The sequence below is a fragment of the Podarcis melisellensis genome (genome assembly GCF_964234715.1).
Source record: "Podarcis melisellensis genome assembly, chromosome: 4".
Classification (NCBI taxonomy): Eukaryota; Metazoa; Chordata; class Lepidosauria; order Squamata; family Lacertidae; genus Podarcis; species Podarcis melisellensis.
The window spans coordinates 80,198,565-80,225,165 of record NC_138531.1 but is presented as its reverse complement, the minus strand read 5'-3'; the positions used below and the strand labels follow the sequence as shown (position 1 = coordinate 80,225,165).

Here is a 26,601-nt window from a genome sequence, read left to right as displayed (position 1 = left end):
GCAGCAAGAATACTTATTGCAAAGTACTGGAAGACACAAGATCTACCCACTCTGGAAGAATGGCAGATGAAGGTGATGGACTATATGGGATTGGCAGAAATGACTGGCAGAATCCAAGACCAGGGAGAAGAGTCAGCGGAAGAAGATTGGAAGAAATTTAAAGACTATCTACAGAAATATTGCAAAATTAATGAATGTTAGAAAGATGTTGGATAGAAATTAAGTGGTTTCCAGCTGTAATGTTTTAAGGGAATATGAGAAACAGGCTTAGAAACAGGTTAAAACTTAATGGCAAGGATTTGCTGAACTAACAATTTGAATCGGAATACAAAAAAGGGAGGTATGAGGAGGTCCGGGAAATATGTTAAAGGAAAATGAGAAATGGAAAATTTGCATGTTTTCTTTTTTCTTTTTAATGATTTTTACTTCTGTATTTTTGTTACTATTTTTTATTCTTTTTTTCTTTTTATCTTTATTGTATTATTATTAAAAACCTTAATAAATATTCTATATAAAAAAAACCAGAATGTCCCACTTTTCCTTAGAACGTCTCTATTTTCATCGGAGAGATGTTGGATGGTGTGGTAGGACACCCCTCTTTTCATTGGAGGGTATGGAGTTATGCAACTCTAGCTAAGGAGATAAGAAACTGTACAACTTTTAGAAGACATCTGAAGGCAGCCCTGTATAGGGAAGTTTTAAAAAATGTTTAATGTTTTATTATGTTTTTATATACCTTGGAAGCCACCTAGAGTGGCTGGGACAACACAATCAGATGGGTGGGGTATAAATAATAAAATCATTGTTATTATGGAATAGGATGTCCCTATTTTCATGGGAGAAATCTTGGAGGGTATGAGGGTGGCATTCAAGGTTGGCCAAGTCTCAGTCCAAGCGCCATGTGCCAGCAGAGATTATGGGCCATATCGGTCACCAAACACCTGCTCCCAGGTGCACATACAGCACTCAGTATACATACAGACAACACATGTCACATAAAACACACACGTGTAAATATAGCACATGCATTCCTCATGTATGCAGACCTGCAAACACACACCAAACTCACTCCCCATAGTTCACACTTCTCTTCCTCTTCTCAGTCCAGGACCATGTTGTGGTAATCACAGTGTGAGGCTTGGTGGAGAGGCTCAAATCTCTAGTCTGAGGCTGGAGCTATGGTAAGCATAATTGTTGTCTCTGTCATAGAATCATAGAATTGTGGAGCTGGAAAGGACTCCAGACCAACCCCCCTGCAATGCGGGAATCTCAACAGGCAGTCCCCCACCCAAAACCACCCTTTCCAGTCCCTAAAGAGAAGATGCAGCCATTTCCTCCCCCATGACAGTGCTGCTCTGAGAAGAGAGGAACCTCTCCTTCCAGTCCAGTGCTGTAAGGGGAAGTAAGATGGAGGCTAGTGGGCAGGCTTTAGCTGTCTCATGGTCTGTGGGGTTTCCACCCCAGCTTTAAAAACTCCAAAGCATTATAGAAATGTTTCTGTGAATGTTTAGGAACCTAGGAAGCCTTATTCCAAGTCCTGTATACCTTGGTCCTGTATATCTGAAGGAGCGTCTCCACCCCCACCGTTCAGCCCGGACAATGAGGTCCAGCTCTGAGGGCCTTCTGGTCGTTCCCTCACCACGAGAAGTGAGGTTACAGGGAACCAGGCAGAGGGCCTTCTCGGTAGTGGCGCCTGCCCTGTGGAACGCCCTCCCATCAGATGTCAAGGAAATAAGCAACTATCTTACTTTTAAAAGACATCTGAAGGCAGCCCTGTTTAGGGAAGTTTTTAATGTTCAGTGCTGTGTTGTGTTTTTAATATTTGGTTGGGAACTGCCCAGAGTGGCTGGGGAATAAATAATAAATTACTACTACTACTACTACTACTACTACTACTACTATAGACTATTGGTCTATCTTGTTTACTATTGTCTACATCAGTGTTTCCCAAACTTGGGTCTCCCAGATGTTCTTGGACTACAACTCCCATCATCCCAAGCTAGCAAGACCAGTGGTCAGGGATGATGGGAACTGTAGTCCAAAAACAGCTGGAGACCCAAGTTTGGGAAACACTGGTCTACATGGACTGGAAGCAGGTCTCTAACTGGGGTCTTTCCCACCCCTGCCTGAGGAACACCAGTGACCTGGGACCTCCTGCCTTCCCAGAATGTGCTCTCCTGCTAAGCTATGGCCCTTCCGTTCCATTGCCCACTGCACCATATCCCATGCTGCAACTTCATTCTTTGGGGATGATTGGCATTTTGCACCGAAACGCTTCACGCAGTCTCTCTCTATCGTGCTGGTGCAGATTTTTACTTTCCATGCCTGTTCTCATTGCTCTATCCCCTATGGGAGAGGTTTGCCGTCTCTCAAAACTGACCACTTTTGATTAAATTTAAGCTCGCCCTCCAGCTGTAACTCTCTTGGGCTAACCGTCCCTAATCAGTTTAGACAGGAACCATCTGTTAAACCCCTCGGTTACAGCGAAAATGCTAAAATCAAAGCACTAAGACCCAGTAGCACTGCTGCCTGTGAAGTGTTCTGTGAGAGCAGGGTGTTGCACCACGAGAACCAGCTTCCCAGAGGTACCGAAGCACAAATCCTGAGAGGGGCACAAACTGTTTATCGCCCTCATTTCATTCTACTTAGGACCTAGATCCTAGGTTCCCTATTGGGGTGGAAATATATAACCTTCTTTAGCCTTCAGAATATAAAAACAAAATTTTAAGGAAGTGAGTATTGTTTGCTTTGAGAAAATTATGATGGGGACTGGGCTTAAAATGATGTCATAAGCAGATGGAGAGAGAGTGCATCTCTCTTTATTTCCTTTTTTTAACATTTTTTATTAATTTTTCAACATATCATTTTAATTAAACATACTTTCATTTCTTAAACCATTTTTTTTACTTCCATCAATCACATCTGAAAATTTTCCAATCTATTCACTTAATATACATTTCTTACTTCCACTATTACATTTAACTCTCAAAACTAATATCTGTATTCTTTCTCTACTTTGCAATATTTCATATATTTCTCCTTACAAAACTTCTTGTAGTCCTACTAGTGTAATTTGTTGATTACAGTTGCTCTTCAAATAAATCGTATAGTTCTTCCAATCTTCTGTGAATCGCTGGTCCTGCAGGTTTCAAATCCTTCCTGTTATTTTATCTAATTCTGCGTAGTCCGTTAATTTTGTCTGCCATTCTTCTTTTGTCGGAATCTCTTCTTGTTTCCATTTCTGGGCTAACAATAGTCTTGCCACTGTTGTTGCATATAAAAACAATTTAACATCTTGCCTATTAATATCTTCAGCTATAATACCAAGTAAAATGCTTCTGTTTTTTTTTTTTAATGTATATTTCAACATCTTTTTCATCTCATTATATATCATTTCCCAGAAGTTTTTTACTTTCTTACATTCCCACCACAGATGATAAAATGTTCCTTCTGCATCTCTCTTTATTTCCAATAATGGTTGAACTTTTCCAGAAGCTGGTAGCCACTGCAGAAAGTTGGATCAGTTTCAGTCCCCGTTTGTTAAAGCCAGTTTGCTGAATTGCACTCATGTTTCACCTTGCATTCAGGTTACTCAGTTGTGTGATTTCCAAGCAGGCTCTCACCCCAGTAACGAACATATGTAGCTTCAGCAGAAAAACTGTCTCATGTTCCTTCAGACTATTCTTTGCTCTTGGGGTTGTTGAATGCTGCTGATTGCTTGCAGGAGGATCAGCACACTTTAAAAATTATGCAAGTAGCTTCCTTTGGTTTTAGGATCTGAGTTTTCTTTTTCCTAGATGGGCAACTTTCCCATGCTTATGAGCCCATCCACCCCTCATTTCCCGCTGTGGCATGTGTAGAACCCACCTGCTTGACACACCCAGAGGTGCATGCCATTGTCTCTTGAGACAGACAGATGCCAACAATAAGAAGCTTCCTTTGAATGACTTAAAGTTTAATTGGTTTACTCCTTACTTGTCTGGGGCATATGGAGGTAAATAAAGCCACCCACTCCTGGACAGACCAGCGTAGCAGTTAATCATAGAATTGTAGAGTTGGAAGGGACCCTGAAGTCATCTATTCCAACGCCCTGCAATGCACGAATCCCAAATAAAGTGCCCATGACAGATGGCCATCCATCCTCTGCTTATAAGCCTCCAAGGAAGGAGAGTCCACCACTGTTGAACAGCTCTTACTGTCAGAAAGTTCTTCCTGATGTTTAATCAGAATCTCTTTTCTTGTAACTTGAAGCCATTGGTTCAAGTCCTGCCCTCCAGAGCAGGAGAAAACAAGCTTGCACCATCTTCCATGCGACGGCCCTTTAGATATTTGAAGATGGCTATCACCATCTCCTCTCGCTTCCTCTTTTCCAGGTTAACATACCCAGTTCCTTCAACCATTCATCCCCATCCTTCCTTCCTCCTTATTGCAATCAGGATGGGCTGGGCAGGAAGATTCAATTCACGTGGGGAAGAAGGTGCAGCAGAGTTGATTCTCCCTGCATGCCTTTCTGCCTATCATAATTCCATTCCTCCAGGCAGCAAAACAGAGAGCAGAGACATCTCCAGTGTGTTCTGCTGCTTCTGCTGCTACACCATCTCCTGAGCTCACTTTGCTATAGCAGGTCTCCTCTTGGGGAGAAAGAGGGAGGAAGAGGAGAAAGTAAGGAGTTGGCACCAGTACTGAGTGGGGGGGGGCACACCCTACACACCACAGGGAATTACCTCTCTGGTGTCTCCCCTACTGGGGCACCACTGGAGACCAAGGATTGCACCCCGCTGTAAGTGGCAGGTAGATGGTGGAAGGACCCTGAAATATACTCGGAGTCAAGTGTGGATTTCATGCTCTTTATTCAGCTCATAGTAGTGAGGAATGGGAGTTCCCCCAAAATGTCTGCTTTATATACATTATTTACACAATGGGCTCCACGTGATTGGCTAATTCCAGGATTCTCCTGTAGGCCAATCAGGTTGCGGATTCACTTCCACCTGGAGTTGGATTGGGTGGCTCCTGTGGACAAATCAGACTGCTGCATTCTGGATCCTATTGTTCTAGGACCAGTCAGGCTGCTGCATTTTGGATCCTATTCAATTCAGTACATAACAGACCCCAAGAGGCAGGGAAGCAAAGACCTCCCAGGGTAAGAGGGAGGAAAGCTCCCAGGTGAGAGCTGGGAGGGTCTGTCATTTTCTGTGCAGACCAGGATTAAGAGCTACAGTGGTACCTCGGGTTACATATGCTTCAGGTTACAGACTCCACTAACCCAGAAATAGTGCTTCAGGTTAAGAACTTTGCTTCAGGATGAGAACAGAAATCGTGCTCCGGCAGCGCGACAGCAGCAGGAGGCCCCATTAGCTAAAGTGGTGCTTCAGGTTAAGAACAGTTTCAGGTTAAGAACGGACCTCCGGAACGAATTAAGTACTTAACCCGAGGTACCACTGTACTTTGACTAGAGAAAAAGATTCTGATTTTTTGCAGTTTCCCCCTGAATTTTTGGTACTCTGTTCCTGATTTCCCCCGTCCCTCCTTTTTTATGTTGCTGTTATGAGAACCTGCATTTTATTATGGCTTTATTATTATTACATTTGTAATCATATAACTGTTTTGATGCTTATGCTGACATTTGTGTTCTGTGTTGCAAACTGCCCTGTAGTCTTTTGAGGAAGCAAATATATATATAGAGAGATCTTTAATAAACAAACAAATTAGAGAGTGGAGGAGAAACTGCTCAGGCCTCTCTCTTTTTCTCCCTCCTCCCCCAGAGCAGAAAGCAAGGGAGGTTTGAGGAGAGGAGGAGGGGAGGTAAGATAAACCTTTCCAAGAAGAAAGTATCTGCAAGGAATGCCAGCACTTCCAGCACCGCCTCTCATTAAGGGTGGGGTGGAGCCCCCATGCATTTGCATTCACAACTCATCACTGAATGTTACAAAGGAGAGAGCAAGAGAAAAGGCTGCTCTTCCGCCTAGCTTCCAGCCTGCAGAAAGCAGCATCTTTTCCACATCACTCGGTTGGCCTTGAACCAGTGCAACTTCAAATAGAGGGCTCCTTTAAATAGAGGACTGCCCTCTGTAAACTAGGGCACATGGGGTCACTCTACTGTCACGGATGCTTTAGTTGAGATTCCTCCATCGCAGGCAGAAGCATAGTGAGCCCCGCAGGGTGCCTGGGAGGTAGGCAGTGCCTTGGGTTCCCTGATTGCAGGGGGTTGAACTAGATAACTCTCAGGGTCCCTTCCAACTTTACAATTCTATTATTCTATACCCTTTAAGGGTACAATGGGCCGCCCGTAATCCTCTAGTAGTTTGCCAGCTTCCAAATCACATCATCTCATTGGCCCTGCTGGTTGGGGGTTGATGGGAGCTGGACTTCAAGGACTTTTTGACTGTGACTTGTTTCCCATCCCGCTTCTAGAGAGACCAGATTTTGGAGCGACTGTATTAAACAGTAGCACCGTTCATTCATTCATTCAGATTTCTGGATTTCCACCCCACCTTTTCTCAGATGAGCTCAAGCTGACATACACACTTCTTGCCTCCCCTCCATTTTATTCTCACAACAACCTGTGGAGTTGGTTAGGCTGAAAGATAGTGACTAGCCCAAGGTTACCCAATGGGCTTCATGGCGGAGTGCGGATTTGAACCTTGGTCTCTTGGCCCTTGACCAACACTCCAATACAGGGTGAGCTCCTTTGCTCTGTCCCAGCTCCTGCCAACCTAGCAGTTCGAAAGCATACCAACGCGAGTAAATAAATAGGTACCACTGTGGCGGGAAGGTAAACGGTGTTTTCATGCGTTCTGGTTTCTGCCACGGTGTTCCTTGCACCAGAAGCGGTTTACTCATGCTGGTCACATGACCCAGAAAGCTGTCTGTGGACAAACGCCGCCTCCCTTGGCCTGAAAGCAAGATGAGTGCCACTTAACCATCCAGGGGTCCTTTACCTTTTTTTACCTAATCACTACACTACGCTGCTTCTTTGTAAAAAGAGTAAAACGGGGAAATAGCCTTAATGTGGGGTGGGGGTGGGGTCAGTGGAATCTTGCAATTAAGATAAGTAGAAGGCACATCTTCATTGTTTCTGCCTTCTTGCTTGTGAACTGCCTGGGTTCTCTCAGGGCAGGGGGGCAGTTTGTGTTTTTTAATGGCCATGTTGTATGTATTCTGCTTAGTAAAACGCAGAATATATGTCTATGTGTGTAACTAAAACCACTGGCGGAGGAAGAGGGGGTGGGGGGAGCGCACCGCCCCCGGCAGCAAGAACCCAGTGGGGTTCCATCGCGGCTGCCCCCCGCCCATGCTGGGTGCCCTGCCCCCACAGGCGGCACACCCTGCCCCCAGAACGTGCACCCTGCCCCCAGGACATGTGCCTCGCCCCTTTGGGCATTGTGCCCCGCCCCCGAAACGTCTGCCAGCCCTGCCCCTGCCTGCTCTCTGCCCCCAGTGCTGGAGCATGAAGCTCCGCCACTGGCTAAAACCATGTATCCTCAAGACACAACAGTTTCCGCTCACCTTCACTCCAAGGAAAGCAAAGCCTAGGTTCAGAGCCAGTGTGGCGTAATGGTCAGAGTGTTGGACTAGGACATGGGAGAGCAGGGTTTGAATCTCCACTCAGCCATGAAGCTCACTGGGTGACCTTGGGCCAGTCACCATCTCTTAGCCTAACCTACCTCACCAGATTGTTGTGAGGATGAACTGTGTGACCACCTTGAGATCATTGGAATATAAAGGTGGTATATACATGTAATCAAGAACTAAATAAAGCACCACTGGGGTCTCTCAGCACTTAGCTGTTAGGGTTGTGCACCACACTATGTCGCGTACACAGCTCAAATATATAGAGAGGGAAAAGTTCACCTATGAAGTGGTTAATGGTAAAGTAAATGAGAAAGGCTGCCCAGGGCTCCCTTGTCCTTCCACCCTGTATCACTGCACACTTGACTCAACTGAGCTCACGTTGTCTGGCATCAGCTGGATCTCCAGGCCTGCAGACACTTTTCCAAAGCAGGGAGACAGATGGGTTATGTAAATAAGAACAACTCAAACGCAACAGATCTGTAGAGAGGAGTAGACAGAATTTCCCCTAGAGCTTCTGGAACTAATGGGCCGGTGACAATCATCACATAAAACTTACCAAGTGAGCTTTCAAACAGTACAGGAGAAAAGAAAAAAAAAAGTAGCCAGGATGAAAGGAAAACACAGACTTGTTTTGAAATCCATGCGCTGTAAGATTCTACTAGATTTGTATCTTAATTATCTAGCTGTTTAGAAGTGTTAACAATTAAGGATCATTATAGTGTAGTTTCCCTTTTTGTAATACTGTAATACACAAATATTTTGCTTCTCTGGAAAGAGGGTGGCTGGTAAAACCTGGAATACAAACTTTTCTTTTTCAATAATCTTTATTCATGCATTCTCAATAGTAAATGCAGATAAACCGTCTCACTCAAAGGAACCCCCTATCCCTCCCCCTTCCCCCCATTCATCCCATATGTATATATCATTCACACAAGCTTTCTTCTTAATTAATGCATTCTTGGCACAGTCCAGAGAATAGGCAGAGCTGGCATAACATTGCCAGGGTGTTATTCTGCATACGGATGCACATTGCAAGATCCATCCTCAGTCCCAAGCACGATCAAGCCAATGCTAGGACCCACAGGTTGATGCTGGTCTCCTTCTTTGGTTCAGAGTTGGAAGGGGTCCCAAGGGTCATCTAGTCCAACCCCCTGCAACGCAGGAATTTCAACTAAAAGATCCATGACAGATGGCCATTCATCCTAGGGCTGGAGGGTGGGGCACGGCAGGTGGGAAAAGCCATTGTCTGACAGGCAGCACAAAGTCTCTCTCCCCCCACCAAGATGCCCTGGCTGCTGGTGGTGCAGCACTGTGTTCCATGTGCTCTAATGGATGAGCCACCACTGCTCGTTAGGATTCCTTATCGCTGGGAAGGCCTCAGGCAAACATGCTTAGAAGCTTCCTTCAGACCTTTGGGCTGTATGTGTGAAAGTGGAGGGGTCACAGGGGGGCAGGCATCTAGTGTAACAGGACATGTGGCCTCCTTGCCTGACATTGAAACCCAATTATCTGAGGAAATGAAAATGCACCGCACAATAACATGGTCAAATCATGCGTTGTACTATGCTTCATGTTAGTGGGGCATATCCTCTGACATTTCTCCGATGAAAATAGGGACGTCCCATTCCATAATGATTAGGGACCGGGTGGCGCTGTGGGTTAAACCACAGAGCCTAGGACTTGTCGATCAGAAGGTCGGCGGTCAGAATCCCCACGACGCGGTGAGCTCCCGTTGCTCGGTCCCTGCTCCTGCCAACCTAGCAGTTCTAAAGCATGTAGTGCAAGTAGATAAATAGGTACCGCTCTGGCGGGAAGGTAAACAGCATTTCCGTGCGCTGCTCTGGTTCGCCAATAGTGGCTTAGTCATGCTGGCCACATGACCCGGAAGCTGTACGCCGGCTCCCTCGGCCAATAAAGCGAGATGAGCGCCGCAACCCCAGAGTCAGTCACGACTGGACCTAATGGCCAGGGGTCCCTTTACCTTTATTCCATAATTATTATTTTACTATTCATACCCCACCCATCTTACTGCACTCTGGGCAGCTTCCAACATATATAAAAACATAATAAAACATTAAAGTTTAAAATATATTTTTTTTTAAAAAACCTTCCCTATACAGGATTGCCTTCAGGAGGCTTAAGGGTTGGATAAATCCTAACCAGCATTTCTCTAATGAAAATAGGGACATCCTAAGCGAAAGCGGGACATTCCAGGATCAAATCAGAAACAGGAATGGTTTCCCTAAATCCAGGACCATCTCTGGAAAATTAAGGACACTTGGAGTGTGTGCTGGGGTGAAGGGAGAGAATGTGAACTCTGGTTTCTAGTAGTATCTAATCTCCGTTGGGATGTGTGGGAAAATCCAGAGGTAGGCCATCAATCTATAATGTCGTTCTGTTCATTGGTTCATCAGCAGCTGACACCTGTGAGAAAAGGACCTGGGGTGGGTGGGTGTGTGTGTGTGTGTGTGTGTGTGTGTGTGTGTGAGAGAGAGAGAGAGAGAGAGAGAGAGAGAGAGAGAGAGAGAGAGAGAGAGAAATTTGAGAAAGTTGTCAGCCTGTGGTGCCTGACTGCTTCTTAACGGCTGACAGAGCATGTGACAGTTCAGTGAGCTGACAAGCAGAGAGTACAGGGGAGATTAATTACTTCTAATGAGTAGCAATGTGGCTTTGTTGAAAAGTGGATTCTGGAGCTAGCTCATAAAATGAGAGATGCTCCAGCCCAGATTCATTATGATTTGGTTTTCCTCAGTGAAAACTTAACCAATCTTTGGTCTCTCTCTTTCTCTCACAAACACACAAAAACACACTGCTAGGGAATTTTATCTGGCTGATTATATAAAACACAGTAGAGAAGGAAGTTGATTCCAGATCCAACTTGATTCCAGATTCAACAATCAACCAATCTGGCTAAAATTTGTTGTATCCTGGCTTTAGTTTCCTTTCTAGGATTGTCTCCTTGATTTATACAAATTAAAACAGCTGTTCTAGGTACAGTACTCAGGAACTCCTTTACAGCAATGTAAATCAAGAGGAACCTCAGACCTTGCTGGGTCACACTAGTAGTTAATGTTGCCTAGTCCCTGTCTTCAATACTGCTAGTACAGTGGTACCTCGGGTTAAGTACTTAATTCGTTCTGGAGGTCCGTTCTTAACCTGAAACTGTTCTCAACCTGAAGCACCACTTTAGCTAACGGGGCCACCTGCTGCCGCCACGCCCCCAGAGCATGATTTCTGTTCTCATCCTGAAGCAAAGTTCTTAACCCAAGGTACTATTTCTGGGTTAGCGGAGTCTGTAACCTGAAGCGTATGTAACCCGAGGTACCACTGTAAATGCTTGAGGAAATACAACACAACACAAAACACTCCAAACACAACACTCGCAACACAAAACATTCCAAAATTGGCAACATACTGTATTTTGACAACATTGGAAGATCTGCTTTTTCACTGGGAGGAACTTGTTCCTGTTTCCTCATTCAATATTAGCCACAGCTAATATTCCCTCTTTACTCCCAAAGCTCTGTCTCAGTCTGTGGTTTATGAGAACGAAAGAACACATTTACATTTGAGTTCTTTATTTTCCAGTTAAAAGTAATTAACCAGGGAGGGGGGTAATTGACTAGGAGGAACAGGGCAGAGGAAGGGAGTTAACAGCCCTTTCCCTTTGCCATTTCCTCCAATCTAAGTTGCACCCGAACCTCAAAACTGCCATTGCCCCCCTTAGGAAGTGTGCCAGTGTGGTATAATGGTTAAGAGTGGTAGTCTCATAATCTGGTGAACCGGGTTCGCTTCCCCGCTCCTCCACATGCAGCTGCTGGGTGACCTTGGGCCAGTCACACTTCTCTGAAGTCTCACAGAGTGTTTGTTGTGGGGGAAGAAGGGAAAGGAGAATGTTAGCCGCTGTGAGACTCCTTCGGGTAGTGATAAAGCGGGATATCAAATCCAAACTCTTCTAGGAATGCAAAACAGGTGTTTCTATTTCCCCCTCAGCTGCTCTCAACCCCAACAGCTCGGAGTGAAAAGGGTTGAAATCCTTTGAATATGTTGCTGTGATCCAATCCACACATAAAGAGCCATGGGGAGAAAAGACAGCCAGTGTTCTGATCTGAAGCGCCCCTCACTCTGTTCTTTCTAGGAAAGAAAACTGCACTTGTGATCAGCTGAGCCTGATCCTCACAAGGAGATGAGGACTCACTGAATGGACTCAGGTGAGTGGTCTTGTAGAAGGCAGAGGGAAAATCAGATTTTTGTATGTGTTTACTTGGGATTTTTAAGAGCATTTTTCTGTCAGGAAAGAAAGTTCAGGGCCGTCTTTAGCATATGCGCCGGGGTGCAAAGATCTGCCCAGCACCCCCAAATTAACTTTTATTGAGCTTTTTTCGGGAGGTAGGAAGCTGAAATTGTTCACTTTTTCTTAGGGGGGGGATCGCTCACCTGTAAAAATGACGCAGCAAAAAACTGCTTTTGTTTCCTGACTTGTCGGGAATATTTGACGCTATGGAGTAACAGGGCGACAGAGGAGGGGGGTGGGGACTTTTGCTCCCTTGCTTTTCACTGCTGCCGATTGAGAGGCACCCTCCAGAATTCGGTGCCCGGGTACCCCGCACCCCTGGATAAAGACAGCCCTGAGAAAGTTGGCAATCTTTTGTTCAAAGCAGAGACAGCCAATGTAGTACCTTCCAGATGATGTTGGATGACAACTCCCATCATCCTGAATCACTGGCCATGTAAGCTGGGAATCATGGGAGCTGTAGCCCAACAATATCTGTAGGCAAACTCTGGCTTAAACAGTAATCCAAAATGGTTCATTATATATGGTTCATATAATTTTGATCTCCAGCGCTATCCAAAAGAAAAACAGTGCTCACCACAAAAAGTATTCATCGAGACATGCTATTTTATTTCCCACCTTTAGGGTTTTTTCACCTGTTGAGTAAAAATGTTAGAAAGATACTAGATTACTAGCAAATCTTCTGTCTTTCATTATTATTTTAATAGATAAACGACATGTAAATATTAAACAAATTAAGATTGTCTTAAAAATAAACGTTATATTCAAGTGTAATGATTAATTTACCATGGAAAATCTTCAAAATGTGCCTTTCTCCATGTGCTGAGACCCATAATTGCTTGTTACACCTCTTCTGAATAGCAAAAGAGGTAAGATTAATTCCAGGGAAGGACCATTGTTTTAGGTTTCTTAGCACGTTAACGCTTATACATGTACTTCTGAATATTTTAAGACAGAAGATTTATTCTGTCTTGAAAAATCTTTGAGAAGTGGGTTGAAGCAGGGCATGATGAATGTCATCTAGAAACATTATTGATATTATCACACCTGTTAGAGACAGGATTAAACTTCAACTCAACTCAACTCAACTGGCTGTAAGAATCAGTCCTTGGAATTGAACTTCAAGACTTATTGCAAGACCCAAATCATTCCTGAAAGGTCAATTTCACAACTATGTTACAAGCACATGGAAATACCCACTTAGTAACATTAAATAACTGATTAAAAAAAATACCCTTGTGTTTATCTAACAGCCATTGAAAAATGACGTTCTCACAGATCCATTCATTAAAAACATGCTGGTTGTGGGATAACCAGCCTTCTATAACCAACATATGGTATTATCATATCACACAGGAAGCTTGAATTTGGAATACTCAGGGTTCTTTATACAGTGGTACCTTGGTTTACAAACTTAACCCGTTCTGGAAGTTTTAAACTGAAACTGTTCTTAAACTGAGGCGCGCTTTCCCTAATGAGGCCTCCTACTGCCTGTGCCCTTCCACCATTCGGATTCTGTTCTTAGACCGAAGTTTGCAAACCGGGACACTACTTCCGGTTTTGCGGAGCTCGTAAACCGAATTGTGCGTAAACAGGACTTTTCTTAACCCAAGGTACCACTGTACCATGTTTACTAGAGAAGTATAAAAGTCTGATATTTTTTACCTTTCTGCCTCAAGATGTAATGTATGAAATCTGCTTCATAACAGCTGTCAGCCCAGGCCTGTGAGGTTTATTTTTATCACAGTGCAATCCAATGCATGGCTACTCAGTAATGCTCCCTGATTTCAATGGGGTTTGCTCCTGGGTAAATGGATCTAAGTATGGCATCTCATATGGGACGCGGGTGGCACTGTGGTCTAAACCACAGAGCCTAGGACTTGCCGATCAGAAGGTCGGCGGTTCAAATCCCCACGAAGGAGTGAGCTCCCGTTGTTCAGTCCCAGCTCCTGCCCACCTAGCAGTTCGAAAGCATGGCAAAGTGCAAGTAGATAAATAGGTACCGCTCCAGCGGGAAGGTAAACGCCGTTTCCGTGTGCTGCTCTGGTTCATCAGAAGCGGCTTAGTCATGCTGGCCACATGACCCAGAAGATGTCTGCGGACAAACACCAGCTCCCTTGGCCTATAGAGCGAGATGAGCATGCAACCCCAGGGTCGTCCGCAACTGCACCTAACGGTCAGGGGTACTTTTACCTTTACCTATGGGGTCTCATGTACTTGAAGCATCCTCAGACTAGAGTGCAGGGAGGTGATTTACAGCCGCAGTCAGAAATGGGTAGTATTCAAGTTTTTCTCCGAGTAGACCTATTGAAATGAATGGCCGTAAGTTAGGTGCATTAATTTCAATAGATGTACTGCGAGTAAAAACTCAGTTGAATACCACCTTGTATTTATTAGGACAAATATAAATGTTTTCCCAGGTGGTAAGCAGAGAAGAGGGGAAAAGGCACGGAAGCCAGACACCAAGAGTTACAGTTATTCTTAACTAGCGTTCAATTATTTATTATGTCAATCTTGTAAAATATTTAAACCCTTTTCTTCAGTGATTAAAAAAAGGGGGGAAACCAGAGCACTGTTGCAGATAATGGATGAGATCCTTCTGCAAGGCACAGATGGAGCGTTCCTTGCTTGCCTTCATTTCATTGGGCAGAGGGTGGAGGAGACGCATGAGCAGTGTTGCACCGAAACAGGGGGGTGTTATAAATAGCTTATGATAGAATTGCAAACCCAAATGAAAAATGAAGATATCTTTTAACTAGAGGAGGATTGGCCTAACTCTACATCACAATTAATTCTGCTCCAGCTTCCATTAGTGGCTGAGTAAGGAACTGGATGTCAGCATCAACTCCCTGCATGCTTGCTACCTTTGGAAAAGCATTCCATATTACCCCCTGTTCCTAAAAGCATTGCTGTCATCCTACATAAATACATTTTTAAGAATTCTAGGCAGAGCTTTGCTTTGAGAGCATGGTGCTAAAAATAGCCCCTCCTCCCAAGATGTTTTCGTTACAGAAATTGGTGCAAGGCAATTGGATTGTGATCACCGGCATATATTCTGCCGGCAAACTCTACTGCTGGACGAGTCGTAGGCAAGATGAGTACCTTAAGGATAAGTCTCGCTCTTTGTAAAATTGAGAGTTGAGAGCTGGTTCATGGCTGAATTAAGCCATTAAGAGGGTCACCAACTCCATTCGCCTTTGTGACATTAATTGTGACATTAATGCAAGGGTTTGTGGTGGGGGCGTTTTCAGAGTAGACCGGCAGGCAGGAGATGTTCAAACCTCTCCCTGCCTGCAGATTCTCACCTGCAAGTCCTCATCACCTCCAAACAAATTTGAAGGGCTTTGCCCAACCAGGCCAGGAGCAGGGAACCCTTTTCAATCCTAGGGCTGAATTCTCATCTCTAGAACCTTCTACAGATTCAGCTTCCTAACCTTCCGCTCTAAGTCTCTCTTCTGTGATGTATTGAAACATGTGGGGTTGGGGCCACACATACTCATTTTTACATTAATCACTGACTTCCCTTCTTATTTTGCATAACAAAAACCCTGCATGTTTTTCATAAACTAAACCATTCAGTTTTCCATTATTACATCCATCAAAACTTATTTACACTGTTGAATTTATCTTAATGCTGCCAGCGTTTTCAGCTGCACACAGTTATTTCCCATATATTCAATAAATGTTTTCCAATCTTCTTTAAACATATGTTCTTCTTGCTCTCTTATTCTATATGTTAAGTCTGCAAGCTGCGCATATTCTGTCAACTTGGGTTGCCATTCTTCTTTGGTTGGGATCTCGCTTGTTTTCCATTTTTGGGCTAACAAAACACTGGCTGCAGTAGTAGCATACATAAATAACCTTTTTTGACACCTGGGAATTTCAGTCTGAATTATCCCCAACAGAAAGAACTCCAGTTTTTTTGGGAATGTACTTTAAAACATTTTTTTCAATTCATTATGGTTCATTTCCCAATACTCTTTTACCCTTTTACAACTCCAAGTTATCATCTAGTTTGACTCTGACTTGCCTTTGAGCCAGAAGAATTACCATGAGGAGATTTTGTGGGATAACCAATCACATATAACCAACATGCTTAAGTGTAATTAATGCATGAAGGGTTTTAGACCATAGAGTAAAGTGTGCTGACAGAATTAGCTATGCCACTTCCTCTTATTTGGGAGGAAATAGGTAATCAAGCCTTTGCTCTCCCCCCACCCCAGTCGACCTGTGAATTCAGCGTGTGAGGAGGTCTGAGCTGGTTGTTCCAGCTCAGTTGCATAACTTTCACCACCCTTTTTCATGTTCCTATACCATCAGTTTAGGAACTTTTAGCACTTTGTAACTAAGCTACATTTTATTGCCTGCGCAACTTTTTTGACTCATGTATGGAAAAGCATATGAATCTGACCTTTGGAGAGTTTGTAAGTAAATCATTTTTTAACTTGCCAGGAATGTGGTCTTTTCCTGTGCTGGGGGTAGGGGGAAACTTTGGAAGGAACTTTAAAAGGAGACAATTTTGGTACTCACTTGGACTGGCGTATCTTAAAGGTTTTACAGCCTATATTTCCATGCTATACTTTGCTGCATATTTTGTGTTCAAAAAGAACAGGGGCATCATTAGCAGATGGCCCAAGCCTTGGATCTGGGTCCAGACCTGCTTTGCAGAGGGTGGGGTGGGTTATTCAACAGCTATTTTGTGCTCACGAGCTAGTTGAACATAATGATGGTTACTTCTAAATACAGAGGTATGTGATGCAAATAGGGATTGAAGGATGTGTCCATTTTGTTTCTGTCAGTTTCTGTTTTCTCCAATCTTAAATTCACTTCTCCACATTTCTGCAGTAATTTGTTTGTGTGTGCATGTTTTGTTTTGTTTTTAAAAACTCCTGAAAATTCATCAGCATTTTAGGGAATTTTTTTTGCAAGAAATACATTTTTGTATGTATTTTGACTAATTACACATTTTTGCAAGAACCTTTTCCTAATATATACTTTTGCAAACACTGTTTGGTTGGAGAATAGAAAATAAGAGCAAATTTTGAAAGATGGCTGTGCTTCGGTTCTCGTGTTGTTTTAGAAATTGTAATTTTTTATTCATTCTTCTTTAAATGTGTACTGAATCAAATCTCTGCCCTATACCTAAGCGTGCATAACATGTTCTTCCTTTTGCTTGGGGGGAAGGGGGGAAGCGCATGGGTTTTAAAATGTAAAGCTGTCATTGTATGATGAAATTACTGCCCAGGGTCTTAGCATTATTATTATTATTTATTTATTTTATTTTAAAGAAAAAGTGTTTTTATGAATGAAAAATAGTTGTAGATTCAATGTCTCTTTTTTTAGAAATTAAAAGGAAAAGAATGTGCTTTTCAGAAAGCTCATTCTTGGACCAGTGTAAATCTTCCTCTCCAGTACATGTAAAGTCTCTCATTAACAAGCTGAGCGTTACCATCAAGACACGACAGCAGCTGGCACTGAATCTGAGAATAGAATTATTCATTGCCATGGTTACCGGTACTGGAAATATTACCCTCTGCTATCACTGTAAACAAAGATCCTTTCAAGACAGTCTAAAAATCAGAGCAAAAACAATTAGTGAAAATTATACATTGTACAGGAGTGAAATTCACACATGCGGTAAGTGGCAGAGCTTTCTAGTATGGGAAGGGAAGAGTTCTCCTGTGATCAAGCCACTAATCCAGGATTAAAGGAGGCCAACTTTTGGGAAGCTGAAATGCAAGTTCGACACAGATATTCATCTGATCAGTGGCACAGAAGCAAGCCTTTAAAAATGTGAAGAAGCTTATGATGTAACGCAGCGTCCTTAGAGAACAGAGCCTAGGATAAGAAGCATGTTTCTTTTTCCTCCTACAATGCACTGAGATTCAGTGGTAAAGAAATCTCAGGAGTGGAATAGGATTGTTCCTAGGATGACAGCGTTGATTTCTTTCAGAGCTAAAAACCTGCATGAATGTAAATGAACTGACATCTATGTAGCCTCAGCCCTCATCATCATCACCACCACCTCTTGCCAAAAACAGCAGCTGGAGATGAAATGATTGGCTTTACCTTTAGATGTGTTACCACCCCGTGATAATTTATAGTATAGGGTTGGGGAACATGTGCCCTTTGAATGCTGCTGGACTACAACTCCCATCATCCCTGACCAATGGTAATCATAGAATAACAGAAACACAGATTTGTACAGTTGGAAGGGATCATGAGGGTCATCTAACGCCCTGCAATGCAGAAATCTTTCACCTAACATGGGGCTCAAACCCACAACCCTGAGGTTAAGAGCCTTGAGCTCTACCAACTGAGCTGGTAAATGCATCCCTAGACACCTCTGCAAAAGCTACTGGGTAATGCTGGCTGCGGCTAATGGAAGCTGCAATCCAACAATATCTGGAAGGTCACAGGTTCTGTGTAGTTTACTGCCTAGAACCAGATACCAAATTGTAGTACTTTGGAAGACAAGGAGTCAAGAGAAGGACTTTTTGTCACCCATTGTGGTAACCTTCCATTGGTGTTAAGCTACGGCCTCACTTCCTGCTTGCGCTATCTGCCTCCAATCATGTCTGCCCGGTCCAAGGTTCCTCAGCCCTTGAATCCTGTCTGGTCTCAGTTCTGCCCCAAAGCCTGACATGCCCTGAGCCCAAACTGCTCCTGAGACTGAGATCGCTATTGTGCCTGACAATATTCTTAGTCAAAGTCATCAGACAGCCCTTGGCATCAGCACAGTTTCCTTTCTCACAGCATTAATCAGCATTAGTTGAGGAAAGATTGAAAGTCAGAAGCGAATAAACTGAGAATGTCTTCCAGAACTGGACAGTGCTTTCAGAGTCTTTGAACCATAGCCCTAAAATAATCACACAGCTGAGTGTCTTGAGGTGATTGAAATGTTTGGGGGCTGTGGTTTGCCAGCAGTCTTGAAAATATGGAGGATCCTATCAAACACACACACACAACCTCTGTCGATTTTGCACAGATTCAGATAAGAGGCTGCGATGAAAAGACAGACAAAACCTGGCTCTTTTCACTCCTCTCCAGCAACATCTTTCTCATCTAACCTGCTACTCCTCCTTCAGTACATGCTTAACTATTCTGCTGAGAGGATGCAAAAGCACAATGTCCGTCAAGGGGTACGGTTTGGTCTTTCCTTGTAATGTTCATTTAGAGGGATACCAATGAACCACTCCTCAAGGGATTTTTTATTTTTTTTTAAAAAAATGCATGTAGTTTTTGTTGGTTGTAAGCTTTGATCAGAAAAGAGGCTTATAAATATTTTAAAATAAACAGCTCAAAGGGTGAGGCTGTGGAAGGGAGGTAAGTTTTTCTTTCTTCGTCATCCACAGCCCAATTCTATGCATGTCTACTCTGTCCCATTGAGTTTAATTGATCCCAGGTAAGCGTGTATAGAAGTGCACTTTATAACAGAGGTGCAGCCTTGAGACAGAGATTGGGGGTGGGGCAGCAACACCGTGTTGTGTGTGTCATCAGGAGGAGGTGCATTGTCAGGAAGAAGCCTTGCCCAGCTTCAATGGCTGTGGCTCCTCCTCTCTTGTGCTCAGGAGGATCCTACCTTTGATGCTGTGTCACGCTCAGGTCAGCAGTTCGGCCTCCTCTGCCCCCTCAATTTTGGAGGGGCTGAGCCTCCTGCTAAAGAATATGGGGGCTGATGACACCTCTGCCCTCTAGGGTTGGAGTGGCTGCCCTATAAATGGTGTGTGTGTGTGTCTGTGTGTTTCTTTCTGCATTTAAAATACTGGCCCTTTATCAAAGCATATGACACAGAAAATACTAGCAGAGCAAAGCATTCCCCATAATTCAAAAGTAATTTAATTACCAATTTGGTTTCTCATGACATTAATTTCAGAACTGAATAATCCTTCTCCGTGCAAATGTCAGCAACAGGAAGTCAAGTGGACTGCAAAACCCCAGGCGCCGTATCTATAAAACCAGGAGACAACTAACCCAGACTAATTCAATTAGAGTTTGGGCATTTCAGAAAATAAATCTGCAAAGCAATTCATAAGCATTACATAAGTGAAATGCTGCATACGCATCATATATTTTAAGTACATTTTTAAGCCTCCTGTCAAGATTCCTGGGGAATCGTAGTTTACTAATCACAGAGCTGTAATTCCCAACACCCTTAACACTTAAACTCTGGTTTCCAGGATTTTGTTGGGGGGAGGGAGAGGGAAAAAGTACTTTAAATGTATGGTGTGAACACATCCACATCCACCCATTTGAACCCTTCTAAAGGGCTGAGTACAGACCCAGAATTCTTTGTGCTGGTGCACTGACCTGGGTGTAGCTAATTACTGTAGACATTTTAAGGCCACAATAAACCTATTCAGCCCTCTGTTCTAAAAACAGCCACATCTCTCCCATTGAGAACTTCTGAAGCCACCCATAATAAAAACCTGCACAATGCAAAGAGCCTTGGCTTGTGGCCCTTGCTTTAGAGTCCAGTTCCAAAAGCTTTGGAAATTCCTCTATGCCCAGAGCATCAAAGCCAAAGGCCTTTGAATTCTGTTGGTGGCTTTAAGGATTGCTGCTGGAGCATATTCTCATTCCCTCGCTTAGTAAAGTGTGTGCCCTGTGTGGGGGTGTGCAGGATGCCCAGATAGAGGTAAGGCATGGATTCTGCAAGACATGCAACTCTAGGAAATCTTCATTGCTGAGTCAATCTAGGCTCTTCCACAAAACAAAGAAAATCAGCTGAAGACTGCAAATGTGTGCTACCTTCATATTGTTTCTGAATGTCAGTATTAGAGGTCACTGGCTTTCAACCAGCATTGGCAAACCCAAATGTGCATCCCACTGAAAGCAGTGCAGGATAGCTCACATTTGAACCTGGCTGTGCTTTTGGAAAGGAGCTCGCCTTAGGCCCCCAATACCTGATCCTGTGGGTTAAACCTCAGAGCCTAGGACTTGCCGATCAGAAGGTCGGCGGTTCGAATCCCCGCAACGGGGTGAGCTCCCGTTGCTCGGTCCCTGCTCCTGCCAACCTAGCAGTTCGAAAGCATGTCAAAGTGCAAGTAGATAAATAGGTACCGCTCCGGCGGGAAGGTAAATGGCGTTTCCGTGTGCTGCTCTGGTTCGCCAGAAGCAGCTTAGTCATGCTGGCCACTTGACCCGGAAGCTGTACGCCGGCTCCCTCCACCAATAAAGCGAGATGAGTGCCGCAACCCCAGAGTCGGTCACGATTGGACCTAATGGTCAGGGGTCCCTTTACCTTTACCTGATCCAGCAAGTGATCTATGCATGTAAACAGCTTTTTGCATATGGCAGAGGTTTTCAACCTTTTGGAGTCCATGACTCCCTTGACCAGCTACATTCTTTCTGCAGCACCCCTGTGGGGCTCAGAAGCCCAGTTATGTCACCCCTTGCCTGCCAAGCTGGCAGCCTCTCACCCTTTTTCAAACACCCTCCTTTGTGGAGTGCTCCCTCAGCCTCCTCTCCCCTCTCCTTAGGAATCCTCCAGGCAGCCGCCACAGCCACCCCTGGTCTCTGAGCCACCTCAGCTCCTGACAACCAGCACCCCCTGGCCAACCCCAGAGGCACCATTTGCTTAAGGAGCTTGCAGACAGGGCTGCAGCAACAAACAGCTGTGCAAGCCTTTGGGAGGCAGAGATGCCAGAGGACATCAGACGATGGAGGGAAGGAAAGAAAGAAAGAGGGACAGAGGACAGTGTTGCCCGTGACAGCAGTGACTGGGGACCATTGGGATTGGTAGGGCGGAAGCCAGAGAAGCCAACAATAGATGGAGCAGAGTCAATGACAGGCAAAGCCAACACATTCTTATTTATTTCCCATCCTTCCCCTGCTAAGTTCCACAATGGCAACACTGAGCCTGAGGAGGAGGCAGCTGTCGACCAGATCCACAACTTCCTCAACCAGATGAAAGGAGGCAGGCAGGTTTGGGCTGGCTGCCTTTCAGGGATGCTCTCTTATGTATTCAGTGGTCTGCTTAAGTCTGGACTAAGGAATCTGAGCTTTGATATCCAATCACAGAACATTTCAGTATTTGGGACACTGCCATTGGCCCTTAAACTCTGAGTTATGATTCGCAGCTTTGGAGTTTAAACAGCCAATCACATTGAGAGTTGGAGTGGTCCTGGCCTTCAGAAATGTATATAAGCAGTTGTTTTGCCCCTGTTGTCCAGTTCTGTTAGTTCAACAGTGGTTCTTCACTGTGTCTTGCTTTGTGGGAACTTAGCTACACTTCACTCTCATTCAGTGGTTCCCAATTAGCTAAGTACTGCAACCCTCACCCCCCTTTCTCAAAAGCCAAGCCATGACCCCCTATGTTTGAAAATGTTATCTCTGTGGTAGCTTTTGTAATGCGAACGGTGCCACCACATCTTCCAACATGTCCAGTGCAAACATGGGCCATGCTCCTGCGTGAGTCACATGACCCATGCAAGAGCACAGTGCCCCAAAATTTGTGCCTTTGGGTGCCGTAATCTCACATGAGACACACATCCATCCACTATCTCGTGCATTTTGGGGTGCTGCGTTCTCACATCCAAAGCAGGATTTCCTGGACAGTTGGTGGGTTTGTGCCACAGACCCCCTGGGTGGGTTACACAGATCTTTTGGGGACCACTAATTGGGAACCTCTGCTCTAGTTGCATCCAGCATTGCAAATTCTGCACTGGGCACTGGGTTGAACTAGATGACTTCAAAGATCCCTTCCAACTTTATGGTTCTGTGAGTCTGAGAAAGGAAGAAAATGAGATGTGTAAGCTAAAACCTGCAGATGTGAAAAAAGGCTGATAGTCATATCTGGGGGGGGGGGGTGGCCAAATATTTTATGGTAGGTTTCTAGTATGTCCATTTTGGTTCTGTAATCACTGACTGCTTGACCTACCTATGCTATGAAGCTGTTAGCTTAAAGGACTAGGTCCAGAACCTTCAGAAAATCTGTGGCAGAGACTCCAGGTTTCTGTCATCCCCACACATGATTGCACCAGCTCTTCTTCCCTTGGGAATCCCTTTAATTCATTTTAGGCCCCATAATGGAGGTGAGCAGGCGGCCAGGAAAAGCTGCACCTTACAGAATCAAAGGACTCCAGAGGCCACACAGAGCCTCCGTGAAGCCCATTAATGGGCTTTCGGGATAAAACAAAGATGCTTATGTTTTTCATTTCAGTGTAACTGAAGTTGCTCTTGCATGAATTGACCAACTCCCAATGCATGAATGGTGTGTGATGCACAAGCAAACTGTCCTTAGATGAACATATTTGATTTGAAACAGACCTTGATGGTTGCTGAAATCTTGGAGAAGCAGTATCTGACATGTCTAATGCAAATCACCAGCTTGGAGAAAACCAGATGTGACAAGATAAGGTTGAAACGAATTCCCAAAGGGAAAGGGGGAAGATTAGAAAGCTTGTTAAGAAACCTGCTACCATCTGGAAGGCAGTAAGAGACATAGATCGGTAGAAATTAGTCTTCCCAGGGGACAAAGCTAAGGTGCTTGCAGCTGCCCTAGCATGATCAATTGGTGGTGAATATCACATATACCTGCGTGTTCCAGAGCAATTTTAGACTGTACTGTGAGTTAATTTTAAATTTATTAAGGTAACCGACGACACACAGAAACTAGATTATGTTCCCTTTTTAATCTGAATGTTAAGACAGAACAACACATTGACAAAATGGCATCCCAGTTGAGTCCCCCCCTCACCTTATTTGTATTGCAAGGATTATTTATGTCCTGATGAAACAATAGAGTCAACATACATTGTTGCATCATCGCATCATCTTCAGTTGGCCCTGGCCAGAAATTGCAATACCACTCTGGCAGTGGCACACAATCCTTGGGTTTACACACTTACTTGCCAACTATACATTTCTCAATGTGATAAGCATTTATACTCATCTATAATTCTGATCTTAATTATGCTGAATCATTTCCAATTTTCTGGAAAACCTGGAAATAGAGATGCAGATACTACACCAGCCGGCCCCAATCTAGTGACCTTGGAAACCTTTCGAGCTATAACTTCTATCAGCCCCAACCAATATGGCCAATGGTCGAGAATGATGGAAGTTGCAGTCCAAATTATATGGAGGCTGCTAGTTCTGGGTAGGGTGTCCTACACAATTTCTCACACCTAACTCCCGTGTATTTCAGCGACCAATTTTTATTTATTTATCTGGTCGGTTCACAATATTACAAAGCAATTTAACAATTTAAAATGTCAACATTTACAAGCAACTAAAATGAAAACTTTTGCAAGTGTTTGCTCCAACTGCAGATTTACTGTGCATCAATAATGGAAAGAGAATATTTTCTTCAATGGGTGGCCCACCCATTTTCCCAACTGACCTCCCTCCCTCTCCCCATTGACAACAACTTTGCATCTTCATATGCCGTTCATGATGACTCCTGGCACATTCCCAGTACACCATCCTAAAAACATGGTAAGGGGGACTTGAGTGCCGGGAGCCATCTCAAGCACTGATGAGGATGACAGTCTGCAGAGGCTCAGGCTCTGAGATAGAATCTAAACACATATTAAAAATGCTGTAAAAATGCTTTAAAAAAAGTTTTAAAAAATATAGTGAATTTGACATAGCTCACCGTCACCATCTAGTGTCGCATTTGTATATTGCACTTTACAACGCACTTAAACTGTTTTATTTGCAGCTGTATAGCTGAGTCCTGAGTCTATTTTGCAGCATGTCAATGATGTAATAATAGTGCATTAGTGGTGGGTACATACTGAACCATCCACCCTCATTCCGCTTTATTAGTTGCTCTGTAATAATAACTACTTTGTTATTGCATTTTTGCCATCTGGTGGGGCACTGTTGCACTATAGCTCAACAAAAGCAGGGCAAACCACCCCTACCACCCCTGGAATGTTTCTGATAAGAAAAGTTACAGGACTTAAGAAGGAAGCTACAGGACATGTAGTGATTGAAAACAAAGCAGGATGTGCACCCTGAAACTTTTGCTGGCACAAATAGTGCGACTGTGTATAACCACCCCTATACCATCATAAGCACAAAGCATCAGGAATGCACTATGAAAAGGGTGTTTGCAGGGAGCCCCAGGTTGATCCATAGAACTATTTAACTAAGCAGTATTAGTGAAACTCTCCCCCCATTATATTTGTAGAAACTCACAGGCACACTCTTGAGATTTACTCTTGTCACGTTGGAAGCTGGCAGTTGTTTCCAGTGAGCTATAAAACTCCTCTCAAGAATGGCTGGTTTCACACAGACCTTTTTGTACAGACTCAAACAGGCGAGTCTTTTGCTTGGGTTAGTCACGTAGATCCTTAGAGGGGGCAAATATGCTAATAGAACTGTAAAGCAGTATTCTATAAATAGTGCCAACACTGAAGTCACTTGAACTGGTGCAGAAATGGAAGGGTTCATATTGAAATCACAGTTCTTCTGGAAGCAGGGAGTTGACATTCACCTTTCTGCATTTACTGCACCGACACCGCCTTTTATCTGCAAAACCGTTTGTTTTATGTTGGCTAAAGTGCATTTTGCACCTTCTGGATCTAAGACAGACAATCGGTACTTAACCATACAAGCTGGCTCTGCCTATTTTATACAAAGGAAGCGGGGGGGGGGGGGAGAGAAATCCTTCATATATAATTTTTAAGCAGCTAGTAGTGAATGCCAACCATTGTTGAAGCAAACCTGGTGATAATGCAAATGAAATATTGAGTGCCTCAAAGGGAACAGAGTTACGCAGCTGCCTAAAAGATTCAACATCCAATTTTGCTGCAGCTACTCTGCTATTTCCATGGGGAAAGCCTGTGGCTTTTCAGTGGAGGGACAGCTCAGCACATGCAAAGCAATGTGTCTGTGGAGCTATTCCTGACAGTGAACTGGACAAGGAAACCTGCTTTCAGAAGTCTCCACCAGATGACACATGGAGCACCAGAGCAGAAGCACATTAGCTATATAATGGATGTATCTTGAGAAGGTGGATAGAAATGGAAATGAAATATTATTATTTATGGCCACATTATTTCCAAATGTTAACTACCATAATACAATCTACTAATCTGAAAATCCTGTAAACTGCCTGAGTGGATCACTGGGCAACAAACATAAACTAACCTGTGCTCTTTAAGGGGAAAGTGGAGTATTAAATAACCTCTGCTACTGTATTAGTTTCATTGAGAGCAACTCACGTTGCCTATAAATGATGCTCGACAGAATTCATATTTGCACTTAGGTGAACACTACCACCAGTATTTTTGTACATGTAGCAACTGTGGACTCTCATCTTAAACAGTTTCGCACATGCAAATCCAATTGCTTCTGTGGAATTTTGGAAGTTGACTTTTCTAGTATAGCAGGTGGTGTTCTCCATTTGGTTTCCCAGGCTGGTGATAGAATCTCAGCATTGTGATATATCTTCCATTTTTCTTTCTGTTTCTCATGGCATGGCACAGGGACATTCCGTTTTTGCACAGGAGAGCATGGCGGCCATTTGGGGTGCCACAGTATTGCCCCCCCAAATTTCTTTTTCCGGGGCCTCAATCTCACATGGCACCCCAAAACATGCACTCAATGATTTAGCTTGTAATATGATATAAACACTAAAATATAATGTATGCCATTAGAATAGTTCACAAGTAAACACTAATAGATCAGGAATAGAATTATGCACACTGTTTGAATAGCTTAAGGATATCTTATTAAACCACATACCTCGCACTTTTGAAATATATGGTTCTTCTTCATAT

General features: G+C 43.8%; 1 long non-coding RNA gene across 2 annotated transcripts in view; it reads left to right on the top strand.

Moving 5' to 3' along the window:
- LOC309369003 overlaps nucleotides 1–26,601 on the top strand; it is a 68,627-nt gene that overhangs the window by 32,520 nt on the left and 9,506 nt on the right. For both annotated transcript variants that reach the window (XR_014167998.1, XR_014167999.1), the window contains exon 3: nucleotides 11,711–11,783. This is a non-coding gene — a long non-coding RNA (uncharacterized lncRNA). The remainder of the gene's footprint in view (nucleotides 1–11,710; nucleotides 11,784–26,601) is intronic.